General features: G+C 39.0%; 1 long non-coding RNA gene across 1 annotated transcript; it reads right to left on the reverse strand.

Annotated features, from left to right (window-relative positions):
* Window positions 1–12681: 12681 nt before the first annotated feature.
* On the reverse strand, window positions 12682–14710 carry LOC121028586 (uncharacterized). Its single transcript, XR_005789324.1, has 4 exons — window positions 14509–14710; window positions 13484–13586; window positions 13273–13356; window positions 12682–12795 (listed from the first exon to the last, which is right to left on the reverse strand). It is a non-coding gene; the product is annotated as an uncharacterized LOC121028586 (long non-coding RNA).
* Window positions 14711–17906: the final 3196 nt, after the last annotated feature.

A 17906-nucleotide genomic window follows, 5' to 3' on the forward strand; every position in this document is an offset into this window, starting at 1 on the left:
TAAGCCTTCTAGAGTCAGAACCACTCTACACCAGAGGTGCTTTTTCGTCTCTCAAGTAATAATACACAGCTAGACACAGTGGCTACGCAGGTACCACAGAGATTTTGCGATGAGATGTGAAACTAAAGATAAAGAAAGCATTTCCCAGAATCTCTAAAATACAGGAACTGCACTGTTTGCAGTGTTCTATGCCATTTATTAGTGGACACCTGTATTAGTCTCTCTAACTGTTGGCTAATGAGTCCCAGTTGACATGTGTATAGAAACAATATCGAATTGGTCATAAATGTGACTTTTATTCTAAGTCAGAGAAAAAAATTAGGTGACCAGAATAGTAGGCTAATATTTTATGCTTACCAAGTTCTCAATGTTTATATCTTTTCTAAGAATTTTCTGTAAGATTTTCTGTTGTCTTTCCCAATTAGCCTGAGAGTATAGGTCAGTGACTAGATAATGTTACTACGAGGTAGGAAGTTAAAGTTCAATTCCTAGCACACCACAGAGTTACTGTTGTGCAACTTAAAGTTTCCTTATTTTTGTTTTATAGAATTGGGAGATTAATATCTTCATCTCGTAGGAAAGCTGTGAAACTAAATTAGATCAAGAAAAAATCTATATGGAAAGGCTCTGAGCAAATGAATACCAAGTTATTAAGTGCATTTATTTATAAGCATGTTTCAAGAATAGTTGAATGTAAGTAAGTATAAACCTTTTACAAGGCATTTTGAAAATACCTATTAAAATGTAGGTTATCTTTTCATGTGCCTGTTGGCCATTTGGATGTCTTCTTTTTTTTTTTCAATTTTTTTAAATGTTTATTCATTTTTGAGAGACAGAGAGAGACAGAGCATGAGTGGGGAAGGGGCAGAGAGAGGAGGAGACACAGAATCCGAAGCAGGCTCCAGGCTCTGAGCTGTCAGCACAGAGCTCGACGCGGGGCTTGAACTCACGAACTGCGAGATCCTGACCTGAGCCAAAGTCAGACGCTCAACTGACTGAGCCACCCAGGCGCCCCTGGATGTCTTCTTTGGAGAAGTGTCTATTGATGAAAGAGCCTAAATGTCCAACAACTGATGAATGGATAAAGAAATTGTGGTTTATATACACAATGGAATACTACTTGGCAATGAGAAAGAATGAAATACGGCCCTTTGTAGCAACGTGGATGGAACTGGAGAGGGTTATGCTAAGTGAAGTAAGTCATACAGAGAAAGACAGATACCATATGTTTTCACTCTTATGTGGATCCTGAGAAACTTACAGAAGACCATGGGGGAGGGGAAGGAAAAAAAAAGTTAGAGAGGGAGGGAGCCAAACCATAAGAGACTCTTAAAAACTGAGGACAAACTAAGGGTTGATGGGGGGGTGGGAGGGAGGGGAAGGTGGGTGACGGGCATTGAGGAGGGCACCTGTCAGGATGAGCACTGGGTGTTGTATGGAAACCAATTTGACAATAAATTTCATATTTAAAAAATAAATAAAATAAAATAAATAAAATTTAGGGTAATAATATTGGGGAAGGGAAAAAGTACTTTTACTTTTTATACCAGTTTGATTTGTTTTTTTCCATGATAATGTGTTACACTATCACTTAAAATTTTTTTGATGTTTATTTATTTTTGAGGGTGGGGTGGGGAGGGGTCAGAGAGAGGGGGGAGACACAGAAGCAGAAGCAGGCTCCAGGCTCTGAGCTGTCAGCACAGAGCCCTCTGCGGGACTCGAACTCATGAACTGTGAGATCGTGACCTGAGCAGAAGTCAGATGCTGAATGGACTGAGCCACCCAGGCCCTCCCACACTATCACTTTTAGTTACATCCTTAAAAATAAAGACTGTTGTGCATTTTGAAAGTCGGAATGCTCTAAAGTAAAGGGAAACATTAATATTTGTCTTTATTCCTTAGAAGAGATGAATACCAATCGGTTACATAGGTTGAATTTTTTATTTTAGAATGGTGACATATTAATAGCTTAGTGTGCCATGATAACAGCTTCATCATAGGTTATCACATGCTGTATTCTGAGCAGACGACATAGTGGCTCAAGGAAAAATGCTTCTGGACAGCCTGAAAGCACTTAGGAGAAACCCTCTTTCCACCTCAAATGTATTCAAATTGTACTCTAAACCGCTAATGTCAGGGAGAGCAACAAGAAGAACCAGAACAAAAACTGCTTCCAAATTTTCATCAGTTAAGGTGGTTAGGAGCCTTTCTAAAGTTTTTACTGTTGTATGAAGTGCCGCAAAATCTGGAGGGAAAAGGAAAAAAAAAAAGAAAAGAAAAAAATGGAAAGCAACCCAAGAAATGACCAGCTTTAGCAATAGGGCAATAATAAAATATTTTAAATCTCTGCTTCAATTTTGTTCTCTGAAAATACTTTAGGCTGCAAAATTCTGCTTTAACCTTGACTTTACTAAAGGCTTAAATCATCCTCTGTTAGTGAGCACTGAATTAATTTTTCATATAAAAAAGCCTTATAGGGGCATCTGGCTGGCTCATTGGGTTAGGGGCCCAATCCCTGATTTTGGCTCATGATCTCACCATTTGTGAGATGGAGTCTTGCATCAGGCTTAGGATTCTCTCTCTCCCTCTCTCTGCCCCCCCCCCCCCCCCTCAAAATAAAGAAATAAACTTAAAAAAAGTTTTATAACTTTTTTCTATTTTATTAAAAAAAATTTTTTTAAACGTTTATTTATTTTTGAGACAGAGAGACAGAGCATGAACGGGGGAGGGGCAGAGAGAGAGGGAGACACAGAATCGGAAGCAGGCTCCAGGCTCTGAGCCATCAGCCCAGAGCCAGACGCGGGGCTCGAACTCACAGACGGCGAGATCGTGACCTGAGCTGAAGTCGGACGCTTAACCGACTGAGCCACCCAGGTGCCCCAACTTTTTTCTATTTTAAAATAAGGTATTTTTATAAACACTCTAATCCACTTACTTTGCATAGGACATCCAAAATGCAGAGTCAGATTGTCTTAACGATAATGTGAAAGTTCAATTCAATGTCAGTTAAGTTTATGATTAATACATTTTCTTTGGTAAGTTAGTTGATCAGATAATGCTCTGCTTTAGCTAACAGGCAGTGGATTCTATAGCTAAGCCCAAGACAATGTATTAATAACAATTACTATTTCATTTTTTAAATCCTGCAAAACCCATTTCTTGCATGGGTGAAATAAAACAGATGTAGATTGACTTGGCCTGGAGGTAGAGACAGATTGCTAATGTTTCAAATTCAGAAAATGCCAGAATTTAGCAAAAAGGTTTTCTCAAACCGAAACAGAGAAACGAAGGAGTTTACTTTGTGACATACAAGAACATTCAGCCAGGAGAGATGAGTCAGAAAGTTTGTTTGTTTGTTTGTTTGTTTGTTTGTTTTAAACAAATCCTGTAGGATTTCAGAGCTTGGTGCTGGCATGGGTTACGTTTTGCTGTTCTTCAGCAAGAAGAAACGTATTCAACATTTGTGGCAGACTGCTAGTCATTCCCTAATATCTGGTTCCTCTTCTTCCAGAATTTTTACCTGAGCCTGGGACCGCTCCCAAGTAAATACTTCCCAGACCCCTTTGAGCTTGTGTTGCCATGTAACTAAGAGTGGAACTGTCCTGTGTCAGCTTGAACGCCATACCACCCTGGGCTGTCTGGCTGAACTTTACAACGACAGAGAGATAAACATTTATTCTGATTAAGCCACTGTACTTGGGGCTTTCTGTCATTCCCAGTCAAATCTAACTCTAATGAATACACCAGCTTTCAGGTTCACGGAGTCCACATTGGGAGCAAACCGCTACCTATTTAAAAATCCAACTAAAAAGACACTGAACTGTCTTTGTTTGTTGTGGATAACAGATAAAAAAGCAAAACAAACAAAACTAGACACCATAGTGGAAAACATTTTCTACAAGTCGGTTGAAATGGGAAGTGAGGCAAGACTTCTTATTCTAGTTGTATCACTAATTTCCACTACTTACAATGAAATAAAATAGATGTATAAATCATAGTAGATACAAATTAGCATGATTTGTTTTCAAGGGTGTGTGAATAGTCATTTTGTTGTGTGAGGTCATAAGAGCACATTTACTTTTATTTATGTAGATCTAAAACTATTCCCATTCCAGATTTTTAAAGTCAAATTGCTAGCCAAAGAAGAAGGGTTTGCTGCTAATCGTTATTAAACACACACAAAAGTGACACCTGAATTTCCTCCTCTTTCCCACCCCTGCCACATCATCCCCTGCCCCCTCCACACGCACACACACACACACACACGCACACTCAGTAGATGATCTCGCCTTTTCTTAGAGAAAAGCCTTCAGATGGAACGTCCCTCAACTTTCTAATACCAGATTTCCAAACTCACCTATGTCTGTCATCCTTTCCTCCTTCCCTCTTGTTACAATAGAAGAGATGTCTCTCTTCCCATCCAAGGTCACTTTCTCTACCTGTGCTTTGAGTCCCAACACCTCCTGCCTTCTCAGGAAACATATGCTACAGATTATCACTTCTCTCTCATGGATCTTAAGTATTTTAAATGTCTTCTCAACTGGATTATTCCCCTCTGCTTATAAACAAACTTGTTTCACCTATCAAATGAAAGTTTGCTGGCAAAGGCTGTCTCTTCCCTAGTACTTAGGTGAATAATGCCATTGCTCGCCTCTGTGATTCTCTCTTGTCCGTACCTTTGTAGCTGAGCACAAGGCTGAGATATAGGTCTCCATATTTAATCAGGTTACAGCTAAGTCTTCTGGACTGAGAAGAACAGGTCTTCTGTTTCTTTTAAGTGGTTTCATATATCTGCTCCTGCCCCTTTTATGTGTTGATTTCTTGGTTTAATTCTCAGAGGGCAATCTATTCTCCCAGTTTCTTTATTCCTAGAGAGTACCTCATCATGGCTACCAAATATACAGCCCGAGTTTTCACGGTATTTTTGTAAATAATTCCTCAAAACCAGTATACATGCTTTCACTACACAATTTGATCTTATGTTCTTCAGATTTCGTATATAAAACTAAGAAGTGCAATGTTAATTGAATAGTTCCAATGGGAAAGAAAAAAAAAGAAGTTACTCCTAATAACTTTATTGAAATAATTGGAATTTACATCAAAAGTTTATCAAGGAGGCCCCTGGGTGGCTCAGTTAGTTAAGTGGCTGACTTCGGTTCAGGTAATAATCTGGCGGGCGGGTGGAGTTGCAGCCCCGCATTGGCGCTCCCTGCTGTCAGCCCAGAGCCTGCTTTGGATCCCCTGCCCCCCTCTCTCTCTGCCCCTCCCCTACTCACTCTCTCTCTCAAAAATAAATACAATAAGCATTAAAAAACAACTTTTAAAAAAGTGTGTTAAGATTTCCTATTTTACAAATTCGAATTTAGCCACTTTCATGGAACCCACTGCCACAGAAGTTAACAAATACAGGGTGCCTGGCCGGCTCAGTCGGTAGAGCATGTGACTCTTGTTCCCGGGGTTGTAGGTTTGAGCCCCACATTGGGTGCAGAGATTACTTAAAAGTAAAATCTTAAAAAAAGAAGTTAGCAATACATTTATAATAAAACCAGAGTGAATATTTGTAGAGAAACAATAGATGCTTTATGTTTATTGAAGTTTTTTTTTTTAATTTTTTTTTTTCAACGTTTTTATTTATTTTTGGGACAGAGAGAGACAGAGCATGAACTGGGGAGGGGCAGGGAGAGAGGGAGACACAGAATCGGAAACAGGCTCCAGGCTCCGAGCCATCAGCCCGGAGCCTGACGCGGGGCTCGAACTCCCGGACCGCGAGATCGTGACCTGGCTGAAGTCGGACGCTCAACCGACTGCGCCACCCAGGCACCCCTGTTTATTGAAGTTTTTAAGGATTATATGCATCACTAAAAAGAAATAGAGTGTTTGACCCACATGGAAAAATGTTAAAACGAGGGAAAGAAAAAGATATTTTCTGATTTAAGCTGACCAGAAGATTATTTATGTATTTTAGGAGCACACTTTCATTTACATGTTCCCAAGTACCAATGATGAACCCAGGCAGGAAGAATGGCTGATTCATCTGAATTTTATGGTAGCTTTCTGATTTGTCGCTACTTAAAGCAATCACATAAGGACAGCAAATCCCCAAAACATCAAAAAATGTAGTACTGAAAAATTCCAGTGTTAGTTTCCTTCAGATAAACCTTCATGAACAGAAATAATAGAAGATGGTCCTATGAATGTGTGATGAGTTTGTAAGGGTCACTATGATTAAACTGGATGGTTTTCCTTTAACCCACACATGTTAACTCTTAAGTGGCTTTTTTTTTTTCAGAGAATCAGCACAGCATAGATACTGCATTCAAAGGCTCTCATCATCAAAAATAAATAACTGAAAATAATTTTCAATGAAAATTCACTCTAAAAAAAGTCAAGCCTTTTCAAAGATTGAAGCTTGGGTTGCTTTTATGCAGTTTAGAGAACCACAACATAATTTTTAAAGTTTCTCTGGGGCACCTGGGTGGCGCAGTCGGTTAAGCATCTGACTCTTGATTTTGGCTGAGGTCGTGATCTCATGATTCGTGGGCTCCGTGCTGACAATGTGCAGTCTGCTTGACATTCTCTCTCTCCCCCCACCCCTCACTCTCTCTCTCTCTCTCTCTCTCTCTCTCTCTCTCAAAAATAAATAAATAAATAAATAAATAACTTACTTTAAAAGTTATAAATAAAAATAAATAAACTTTAAAAAGTTTCTTAAACAAGCACTGTGCATTTCAGTTTTTAAAATTACATGTTTATACTTGGAATGTTTCTTAGTTCCACCTACAGAAATTTTACTCTAAGCATAAATAAGAAAAAATGAAACCATTTTGGCAATCAGGAAGAAGTGTAGAGATTTCTAGATGATTAATTAACGAAATGGTGCCTTCTGACCTCAGAGTCTCATTAAAGGGATGAATATGAGAACCAGACCAGAGTAAGTTTATTAGTGAGTGGATGGTGAGTTGTGAAAAGCAGATTGGAAGGCAGACTGGCACAAATTTGGAGATGGAAAGAAACTCAGGGAAGTTCATCAGGGTTGGACTAACATAGTTATGGCCTTTGTAAATATGATGTTGTCAAACTGCATTCATTATTCAAGTCTGGAGTTTAGAGATGATGGTCTCAGTACTTTTTGTCAGGAAATGTGTTTGAGGTATGAAGAAAACTGTTTAATAGTTATATACTAGGGAAATTAATGTCATAGGCATTACTATGTTTCCCACCAATAGTCCAATTAACTAAAATTATATTTAGTTGGTAGTATGATTACATATTCTGGTTCTATTGATTATTTACAAATCTGTTACCCAGTTTATAGATTTTTTGTAAGTGTGTATATAAGTTTCCAATTGCTGCTGTAACATATTACTACAAATTTAGGGGCTTAAAACAATACAATTGTATTATTTGGGTGTCAGACGTTGGAAATGGCTTTCAGTGGGCTAGAAGCAAGGTGTCAGCAGGGCTTCATTCCTTCTGGAGGATCCAGGGGGAGAATCCTTTCCCTTGCCTTCTCTAATTTCTAGAGGCCACCTGCGTTCCTTGGCTGGTGGCCCCTTCTTCTATCTTCAAAGCCAGCCGCATAGCATCTCAAAATATCTCTGTGCTTCTGTTGTCCCATCTCTTACTCTGACGCTCCTGTTTCCCTCTTATAAGGATTCTTGAGATTATATTGGGCCCACATAAGTAATCCAGGATAATTTCCCTACTTCAAGACCCTTAATTTAATCACTTCTATGAAGTCCTTTTTTTTCCATGTAACATTGCATATTCACAGGTTCTGGGGATTAGGATGTGGACACCTTTGGGTGAGGGTCATTACTCTTGCCTATTGCAGTGTGGTAGACTGGATTATTATTCCAACTTTTCATTCTCTTTCCAGAAGTAGCATTATACATCCATATTCTTTGCAGTAATTTTGCAGCATCCACTGTGGTTAAGGAGTATTTACCCACTGCTTGGCTCTGAGATCGGTCATTTGACTCCTTTTGACCGATGAAATTTTAGCAGCTGTGATGCACTCAAACGCTTGAAAAGTGCTTATGTGACTAGGCATGGAAAATCATATATGCAAAGTTCTGGACAGATGGAACTCTATGCTCCATTCATGTGGAGCTCACAGATATTCCTAAAGGAGAGAAAGGGCATAAGTCAGAGATGAAACATGAGGTTATTCTGTGATTGAGTTGGATAGCAAAGATTTGATTGACTTGATTCATCATGGCCGATCTACATTGATGTGCCCTTAATTAAACAAATTTTTATTTAGTAGCTAGTTTGTGAGTATGGTAGATGTTAGGGATACGTACAAGAAGATACAGACTTTCTTTAAATAGTATTTAGAAATTATGTTACTGATAACGGTGTTCTGAAAAATGATCTCAGGTTAATGAAATCTTTGTGCTCTATTCAGTTTGATTGTATATTCATAATGTATTGTAACTCTGATTCTAAAAAACATAATTTAATAGGAAAAAAATTTAGGACTATTTGTTTAAGTACGGATCGTGTCTACTGATTTTGGTTATTTGTACCGGTGCTTCTCAAGCTATCTACGGTGAAGGAACTTTTTTTTTTTCATATAGAGGAAAACAGACTCTCTATTTTATTATTATTATTATTTTAATATGAAATTTATTGTCAAATTGGTTTACATACAAGGAACATTTATTTTTTGTTATTAAACCTCTAATCCATGTTGACTGATACAAATTGCTATAAAAGTTTCTAAATACACTTACATTTTATGCTTATCATTTCATGCACTGGTAACAGTTTGTGGCCTGGCACCTATCAGTAGACTATACTCTGAGTAACACTGATACTGTCTTTCATTATGACAGATCAAGAGCATGAATATATTTGAATGAACAAATGTGAGATTTTTTACTAATAATTTGTGTGTCAAATTTATTGTTTTTCTATATTAGTTTTAAAATTAAGAAATGATATGTGGAAAGGAAAATGGGATATGCTTTCTAGTCATTCATTCAGGTCTGTCTTCCTGTATTTACATGTCATGTCTTTTGACAGAAACTAAAATGATGAAGAGACTGAAAGTTTCAAAGTAACTGAAACTTCAAATTATGAATAATGGTTTTCAAGTGTTTTCAATTGAGAAAAAAAAAAACCAAACAAAATAAAAACACAACTACAACAAAGTGAACCACAAGAATATCTAGAGGAGCAGAAGATATTTGTTTCCGTTATCTGCCAGAGGAAATCATTTCAGATATTATCTAAGATTGGCCTATTTGCAGATTATATATTGAATCTGTTTCATCAAGTTTGTCTAATTAACATCGATTTTGTGTAAGTGCTTATCTTTTGCAGTCAAGGTGCAGTACATTTGTTTTACAAATATATTAAAATATAGTTTTAGCTTTAAAAGTATAGTATTTTGTTTTAGGCAAGTAATATGTTTCTAATGTTATTTGAATGACTTAGAGAATATTTCACCTTGCCATGTTGAAGTATGGGCTAAATAGTTCTTAATGTCATGACAGTACAGTTATCACAGATGTGGAATTTATTTTTCTATATAGAAAAAAACAAATATTGGGACGCCTGCGTGGCTCAGTTGGTTGAGCGTCCGATTTCGGCTCAAGTCATGATCTTGTGGTCTGTGAATTCGAGCCCCGCGTCGGGCTCTGTGCTGACAGCTCAGAGCCTGGATCCTGCTTCGGATTCTGTGTCTCCCTCTCTCTCTGCCCCTCCCCCACTCATGCTCTGTCTCTGTCTCTGTCTCTCTCTCTTTCTCTGTCAAAAATAAATAAAACATTTAAAAAAATTTAAAAGAAGAAAAAACCAAATATTTCCCTGAAAATGGTCCATATGAACATTGTTCCCCCAACAAGTACATGGCTATATTTTATTTGGAATGTAAAACTGAGGAGACATAATAAAAGAAAGTATATAATTGGAGGATGCTTTAGGAATTCCGTGTGTGTGTGTGTGTGTGTGTGTGCGCACGCACTCTGGCAAGTTAATTGTTCTGGCAAGTTAATATACCTTTCGACAGCATTGCATACAAATCTAAGAGTACTTTTTTATCTTTGAAAAAAATTAAAATGGCTATTACAAAAATTAACTGCTCATGGCGCTATAAAGCAAACTGGCTGGAGAGGGATCCGTTCTGTCAGTCTTTTTCCTCCTATAGATGGTTCTTGGAGGCACAATGTAGGAAGCCATAGCGTGGTCTCAGGGTTAAAGCAAAGAATGAGAACAAGGGGGAAGCATGTTCCTGACGCACAGCAACGTGTCTTCAGAATGCTGAGCAAACGGACTGAGGGACAGTGAAGCCCAACAGTATGGTACACGGCATAATCCTCGACGCCCCCACTGTGCCATAGACCCGTCTGCAGCAGTCCACAAACGCGGAGACTAGGTAGATACCAGCAGTACTGACTTCCTTTGCTCACCAAAATTTAGTCCATAAAATCACCTTACTCATCCAACAAGGAGAAAGTATACAGGTGAAAATTGAGATCCAGATTAAGTATGTCATAAAATTATACTGCTGGGGGGGATGAGGGTAAAAAATGACCCTCAAAATTTTGTTTTATGAAATGGGATTGAACATGGATTTGATGGATATATATATTTATACATATATATAATACCGTGTATTTTTACGTATGTAAATATAAATAATATTGTTTCTTTCTATGTTATAGTCATATCTTCTCAATCTCTTCCCTATTTAGTCTTTTTTTCTTGATGTTTTGAGTTGTTTGTGTTTTTATTATTGATTTGTAGGAGGTTTTTTTTTTTGTCTTTTACTTTTGACCATTTAATCTTTTGAGTTAATATTTGCCTTTTCTTAATCATGCATTGAGTTGTGGCATTTCCAGCCTCTTCCTTTGGTCCTGGATGAATTGGATCTACTCTATGAGCAATTATTGACAGACCCCAGGTTCACAATATTGAAAAGAATCTTATTATTGTACAGGTTTTGAAACTGCTTACTTCCATTTTCACAAAGCAAATGCCACAGCTTCAGTGTTGGATTTATATTTTCTAAAACATAATATATAACAATAAATAAATAAATAAAACAATATAATAACAGATCAAGTTTATTTCAGGTGAGGAAATAAAAGTAAATAATTTTAATATAAGAGCTAGAATTCTTATTTAATTCTTGAAGAGTAAGGCATCAGCACAGAATCTAAGAGAACATTGTGGTCCATTGCTTTTTGGGGCGCACCTAGATCATTAAGAAGCACATGCCTCGGGGCGCCTGGGTGGCGCAGTCGGTTAAGCGTCCGACTTCAGCCAGGTCACGATCTCGCGGTCCGTGAGTTCGAGCCCCGCGTCAGGCTCTGGGCTGATGGCTCGGAGCCTGGAGCCTGTTTCCGATTCTGTGTCTCCCTCTCTCTCTGCCCCTCCCCCGTTCATGCTCTGTCTCTCTCTGTCCCAAAAATAAATAAACGTTGAAAAAAAAAAAAAAAGAAGCACATGCCTCAACGTGGCAATCATCTTATTATGATAAACATTGTGTATTATATACATATATCAAATCATAACATTGTACACCTTAGACCTACACAACGTTATATATGTTAGTTGTATCTCAATAAAGCTGGAAAAATAAAAAGAAATATTAACAATAAAAAAGCACATACCTCACCTACTTGTGGGAGGATGAGGACAAATGTGCTTAATTTTTTTGCCACTGTAGTTAAGGTTCATACTTAAGTGGACCTGCCCAGTAGTTTTTCCAATTCATTTTTTTTTCAACCAAAGCTGAGCTACATGAACAAAGGACAAAAATTAAAAGGGGGTGGGGTGGGTGGGGAAGAGATGGGAGAATTACTGGGTATAGTAATATACAATGGAAATTATAGTCAAATATACAAAGCAGGACTTATGGTCCTGTAAAAAAATTTTTTCCTTTCTGTTTGCTTCGTAGTGGGATATTACAGAAAAAGGGAGCATTTGTTTGAGCCTTTTAAATTTTATTTAATTTTATTCTTATTGGTCTTAGTCATTTGTAAAACACTACTGTTTAATATTGACAACTTTGAAAGTCACTGAAAAAAATTAAATGGCAATTTAATGTTAACAGCTGCTTATGGTTATCAAATCCATCAAAGCCCTTCATGAATATATTAGGCACAAACCCACTGAATTACTGTTGCTAAAGACAGCTTGGTATTTTAAAATTGCCTAGTGAGAATAGATGTACTATAATAAGAGGAAGGACTCTGATCACAATTTACTGTGTTGTCTTTGCATATAGAAAGAAACCTAGGTCCGTTTCTAATTATTTAATGTTCTAAAATCTCTGCTAACTTAGCTATAAAATGACTCTAGAAGTGAATTAGAAAATTAGGTTTCATCTAAATTTGTGTTTTTAAAAAACAGAGCTACAATAACAAAACAAAAATAAAATTCCTGTAACAAAAATAATTAAAATTTAATAAATAGTTCATATTGAGCCAATTAAGACTCAGAGCCCAGGGATGCCTGGTGGCTCAGTCATTAAACCTACAACTTTTGCTCAGGTGATGATCTCACGGTTCGTGAGTTCAAGTCCTGCACCGGGCTCTGTGCTACAGCTCGGAGCCTGGAGCCTGCTTCGGATTCTGCATCTCCCTCTCTCTCTGCCCCTCTCCCACTCACTCTCTGTCTCTTTCAAAAATAAACATTAAAAAAAAAAAAAAAGACTCAGAGCCCAAATGTGAGTCTTCCAAAGTTTAATTAATAAAGCAGTCATGCTCTTCAGTTCCTTTCTTCTAGAAGACTGTCTTCTCATCAAATGTCGTTAAGGATGTTGTGGGGACCAGAGCTATCCTAAAGAAAGAGCAGGGCACACAGCATAAAATATACCCATGAACGCCTTGCTTGGTTTACACAGCTAGTCTTGAAACCATTCCTTGGAAGGTCTATGCAGCCTGCCTTCTCTTAGGATTTTTTTTAAAATATGGTTTTTAAAATATATATATAAATGCTTATCTATTTTGAGAGAGAGAGAACGTGTGTGCGCAAGTGGGGGAGGGGCAGAGAGAGGGAGAGAATCCCAAGCAGGCCCTGCACTGTCAGCACAGAACCCAACGTGGGGCTCACAAACCGTGAAATCATGACCTGAGCCAAGGTCAAGAGTTGGATGCTTAATGATTGAGCCACCCTGGTGCCTCTCTCAGGATGTTTGAAATTCCAAAACACTGTTTTCAGTTATCTTTCATCCAAGCCACAGGGTGCTTAATCCAGGTATAAGATGACCTGACTGCTCAAACCAGTCTAGATTGAGGTGTACAGGGAGACACTTACCCATCCACTCTCTTGTCTCTGATTGGTAGAGCTTCAGGGAGTGCAGGTTGGGATCATCCTTGGGAATGGGGTGGACTGGAAAGGCTTAAATTATATTGAATATATTTTTAAGTAATGTGAACACCCGACATGGGGCTCTAACAACCCTGAGGTCAAGAGTCACATGCTTTACCAACTGAGTCAGCCACCCCTGGAAAGGCTTAAACTATACCAGTGTCCTTGCACATTATCTCTTATATTAAGCTCCAGGATAATCTCTGTCTCTTCTGAGCCAAGAATAAAATGGAATCTTCAAGGTCACTCAATTTGGAACTCTAAGGTAGAAAATAAAGATTTTGAAGAAAATAATTACGGGAGAGAATCAAAAGTTCTCGTCTTTTGATGTAGCTATTCACAGTTCAAGGTGACTTCACCAAACCATGGAGGAGTAAAACAGTTTACATGGAAAGGAGGAGGGAGGTCTGCATTCAATTTTATATAATATAAAGAATGAGCATTTTCTTGGCATGTGGTTAGTGCACATACTAACCTAGCCTGATTAGTAAAAGGCAACACAGGGATATGGGTCCATCCCTTCTCTGGAGATCTACCTAGAATCTACCAGATATAAATCAAGACTGTAAGAATAAGACAGCCATAGTCCAAGAAGGCTAAAAGTAATCCAAACAAATATGTCCCTTTTACTGAAGGTAGGCAAGGTAAAAGACTTGGTTTTAGAACCCAGGCTGGAGAAACTTAGTTACTAGAACCAGGATATGAGGTCAGAGCCAGGTTACCATCAGGACTGAACTTACAATGGTGATGTCTCCAAAGCATTGAGAGTCTGGATAGGGGAAATTAACATCAGTTAAAGGGAGAAGAGGGCTGTTACCTGGGGAGAGAGCTGGGTAGCCCCTGACTGACAAGTCTGGAATGGGACGGACATTCTCTCACCTTATTCCTGATTGGTAGAATCCTAAAGGCATATAGCTGCACCTTGTTAAGAGCTCAAATCCGGTCTATATTAAGTTGCTTATTATTCTTTTAACATAATTGGCTAGGGCAGCAAAGTGCCTAAGCACACGTTTGTGTATATGCAAATGAGATGGAGAGCAAAAGAGAATGAATGTGTTTCCTTATCTTGTCAATAAATTACATTAATAGGATTAACAATAATCACGACCTAAAAACTGAAAAGGCAAGTTAGTGAGCTGCATCTGTCAGAACCTGTTGGCTCTGGTGGGTTCTGTGTCATACCTTTTAAGGGTAAATGACCTCATATGAATTCCAGTGAGAAAATAGTGTTTTTCTGGCTGGCACCACACAACGATAAACTCATCCCCAGCAGCCTTAGATGATTCAAATGAAGAGAGGGATAAGAATTTAGAAAATGACAACAAACCTTCACTTCTGAAAATTCTCTTATTTTTGATTTGAGAGAGAGAGAGAGTGAGCAAGGGAGAGGGGCAGAGGGGGAGAGAGAGAGAGAGAGAGAGAGAGAGAGAGAGAGAGAGAGAGAGAATCCTAAGCAGGCTCCGTGCTCAGTGTGGATCGCAATGCAGGACTCCATCCCACAACCCTGAGATCATGACCTGAGCCGAAATCAGGAGTTGGACACCCAACTGACTGAGCCACCCAGGTTCCCTGTCCCCACTTCTGAAAATTCTTTAAAAAGCCCATACTAGGTGACTTGAAAGACACAGGTTTAAAAAGTTTTATTTATTTATTTATTTATTTATTTATTTATTTATTTAATTTTTTTTTCCAACGTTTATTTATTTTTGGGACAGAGAGAGACAGAGCATGAACGGGGGAGGGGCAGAGAGAGAGGGAGACACAGAATCGGAAACAGGCTCCAGGCTCTGAGCCGTCAGCCCAGAGCCCGACGCGGGGCTCGAACTCACGGACCGCGAGATCGTGACCTGGCTGAAGTCGGACGCCTAACCGACTGCGCCACCCAGGCGCCCCTAAAAAGTTTTAAATAGGTATTAGGCCACAAACTAAATTCAAATTTCGGGGAGCCTGGGTGGCTCAGTCAGTTAAGCGTCTGACTCTTCATTTTCACACTGACAGCACGGAGCCTGCTTGAGATTCTCTCTCTCCCCCTTTGCCTCTCCCTCTTCTCTGCTCTCTCTCTATCTCTCTCAAAGTAAATGAACTTAAAAAAAATCAAGATTTCAATTGCTTCTTTTGTCTAGTCCACCATATATATATATATATATATATATATATATATATATATATATATTTAGGTAATCTCTACACCCTGTGTGGGGCTCGAACTCATGACCCTGGGATCAAGAGTTGCACGCTCCGCTGACTGAGCCAGCCAGGCACCTTTCCATTCTTGTAATAGTACAAGTGTGTGCTTGGTGGCTTTGCAATCTGTCAACCTACTTTTCCTGGAATTCCCTTTTATGTGTTTCTGGCTGGGGTGGGTCACAAAAGAGATTCTTGTGTGAGATTTACAGGAGTGATACAGTAGTCACTTTGTAGCTCACATATATTGTTGCTTATCTTCTGGTTCACCTCCGTGGCATGTGGCAGCAGCCAGGCCAGAAAGCCAGAGAGGGCAAGTTGCTTGGTCTTCTGCCGGATCCTCCTTTCAGTTTTGACTCTTGAGTCAAATGTGTTTTTAATTCTGGAACAAAGGACTCCGGCTTCTGCAGGATGTCAGGGTCAGGGGCAGCAGAAGGTAGCTTTTGTTTCAGGCGGTCCCCGTGACCATGGCTTGTGCTTCTGCATTCCAGCTTGTCGTGAGTCTCCTCTATCTTCCCTTCGTGACTCCCTGCCTTGTGGACTTCAAGCTCCAGCCACGGATCCAAAAGTAACAGCCTTACAGAGACAGTTTAACCACATTCCCAAATTTTGTAGGGTCAAACCTCTGTGACAGATTTCTTCATATATCTCTTCTTATATCTTCATATACCTTCGTATATCTTTTCATATATCTCTATCTCCATTCTGGTAGTTTCAGTTCTCTGCTTGAACCCTGACAGAGATGGAGACAGTGAGAGTACAAAATGAAAAGGGGTCTTTTGACTTCCCAAAGACCATTGACAGAAAGCTGGTTGAGCAAACTATGCAACTGAAAACATGGGTTACCTTTCATGGGCAAAGAAGGATGACTCAGAAGATAGAACCAAGACCCATAGAGATGTTATCCCAGGTGGGAATAGAATTGCTTTCAATCAAAGAACATTCGTTGGATTTTAGAATTGCTACGAACCAGTAATCACTGTATACTTCTTATTGTCCCTACCCCTTCTGAATAGGAACGTCTACAATGGTTATCTCTCTGTAGATAACCATCTCATTGTCTGTCTCACCATTGCGTGTTATATGGAGAGCAGGTAACTTGTCTTTTTACTTCATAGGTCTTTAAATTGAGAAAACTGTACTCGAGGAGCTGTGTTTAAGCAGCAGCATCCATACCCTGACTTGATTTAGATAATGAGATGCTGGATTTTGAGCTGCTGTTGTAATAGGATGAGACTTTATAGGTGGCTTTGGGAGGGAATGGGTATATTTCGCATGGGAGAGAAATGTGAATGACTGGGGGGGGGGGGGGGGAAGAGGGCTGACTGTGGTAGCTAGCTCTCAATACAGGCCCAGTGATTCTCCCCTCCTGGTATTCATTCACAGCCTCGTATAGTCCCTTCCCTCTCTATAGCAGGTTTGGTCTGTGTCACCCAGACGATATAGCAGCAGCAAAGTGATGCCACTTCTGAGATTAAGTGATAAAGACACGGCGGCCTCTGTCTTAGCTGTGCTATCTCTTGGATCACTTGCTCTGGGGGAAGCCAGTTGCCATGTCAAGAGGACATGTAAGCAGCCCGGGGAGAAGTCTATGGAGTGAGGAACTAAGGCCTCTTGCCAACAGCCAGAGAGGAATTGGAGGACTCCAGCCAACAGTCTCGTGGGTGAACTTCCTTGAAAGCTGATCCTCTAGCTATGGTCGAATCTTCAGATGACAGCAACCAGGGCCACCCAGCTAAAATGTTCATGGATTCCTGACCGTCAGACACTACGCGAGATACTAAGTGTTTAAAGACAAGTTTTGTTATGCAGCAACAAGGAACTATAGAATGCCTAAGTATAAAATATAATTTTTTTCCCCACATGCCTTATGAATGCCAAACTAAACAAAGAGGAGAGGGGTAGAGAAAAAAAGGTAAATTGTGTGTTAGCTCATTGTTTTTCTTCAGGTCTCCTTTAGATTCTTTTAATCCTAGGCCTATTAGCAAATATTTATTCAGCTAAATTTGAAAAGCATCAGGAAGGGGGTTAGCTTTAGTTACAGGGATATATATATATATATATAGTTCTCTCTTTACATATCCATATATACATCTTCATTGAACTGGAGGATTCCAGTTTGAGAAGACAAATCATAAGATTTTCTAGTGTCTTCTTTGTGGAATGGTAGGGAAGCTGTTACTGCTCTAACAGGTTGAGATTTTAAATTTCATTTATTACTCTTTTGGTTTTTTTTTTTTACCTAATGGGACTAGTTTAAAGAATGTAAAGTATGATTTGATTTCCTTCCTAGTTTTTGTTAAGGAAACATTTGGAAACAAGAGAAATAATATTTCTTCTGGCCTCTATTTATTTCTCTTCCTGTCTTATAATCAATTTCAGTAAGTTTAACAATA

The sequence above is a fragment of the Herpailurus yagouaroundi genome, unplaced genomic scaffold (genome assembly GCF_014898765.1).
Source record: "Herpailurus yagouaroundi ecotype Mexico unplaced genomic scaffold, PumYag 100, whole genome shotgun sequence".
Classification (NCBI taxonomy): Eukaryota; Metazoa; Chordata; class Mammalia; order Carnivora; family Felidae; genus Herpailurus; species Herpailurus yagouaroundi.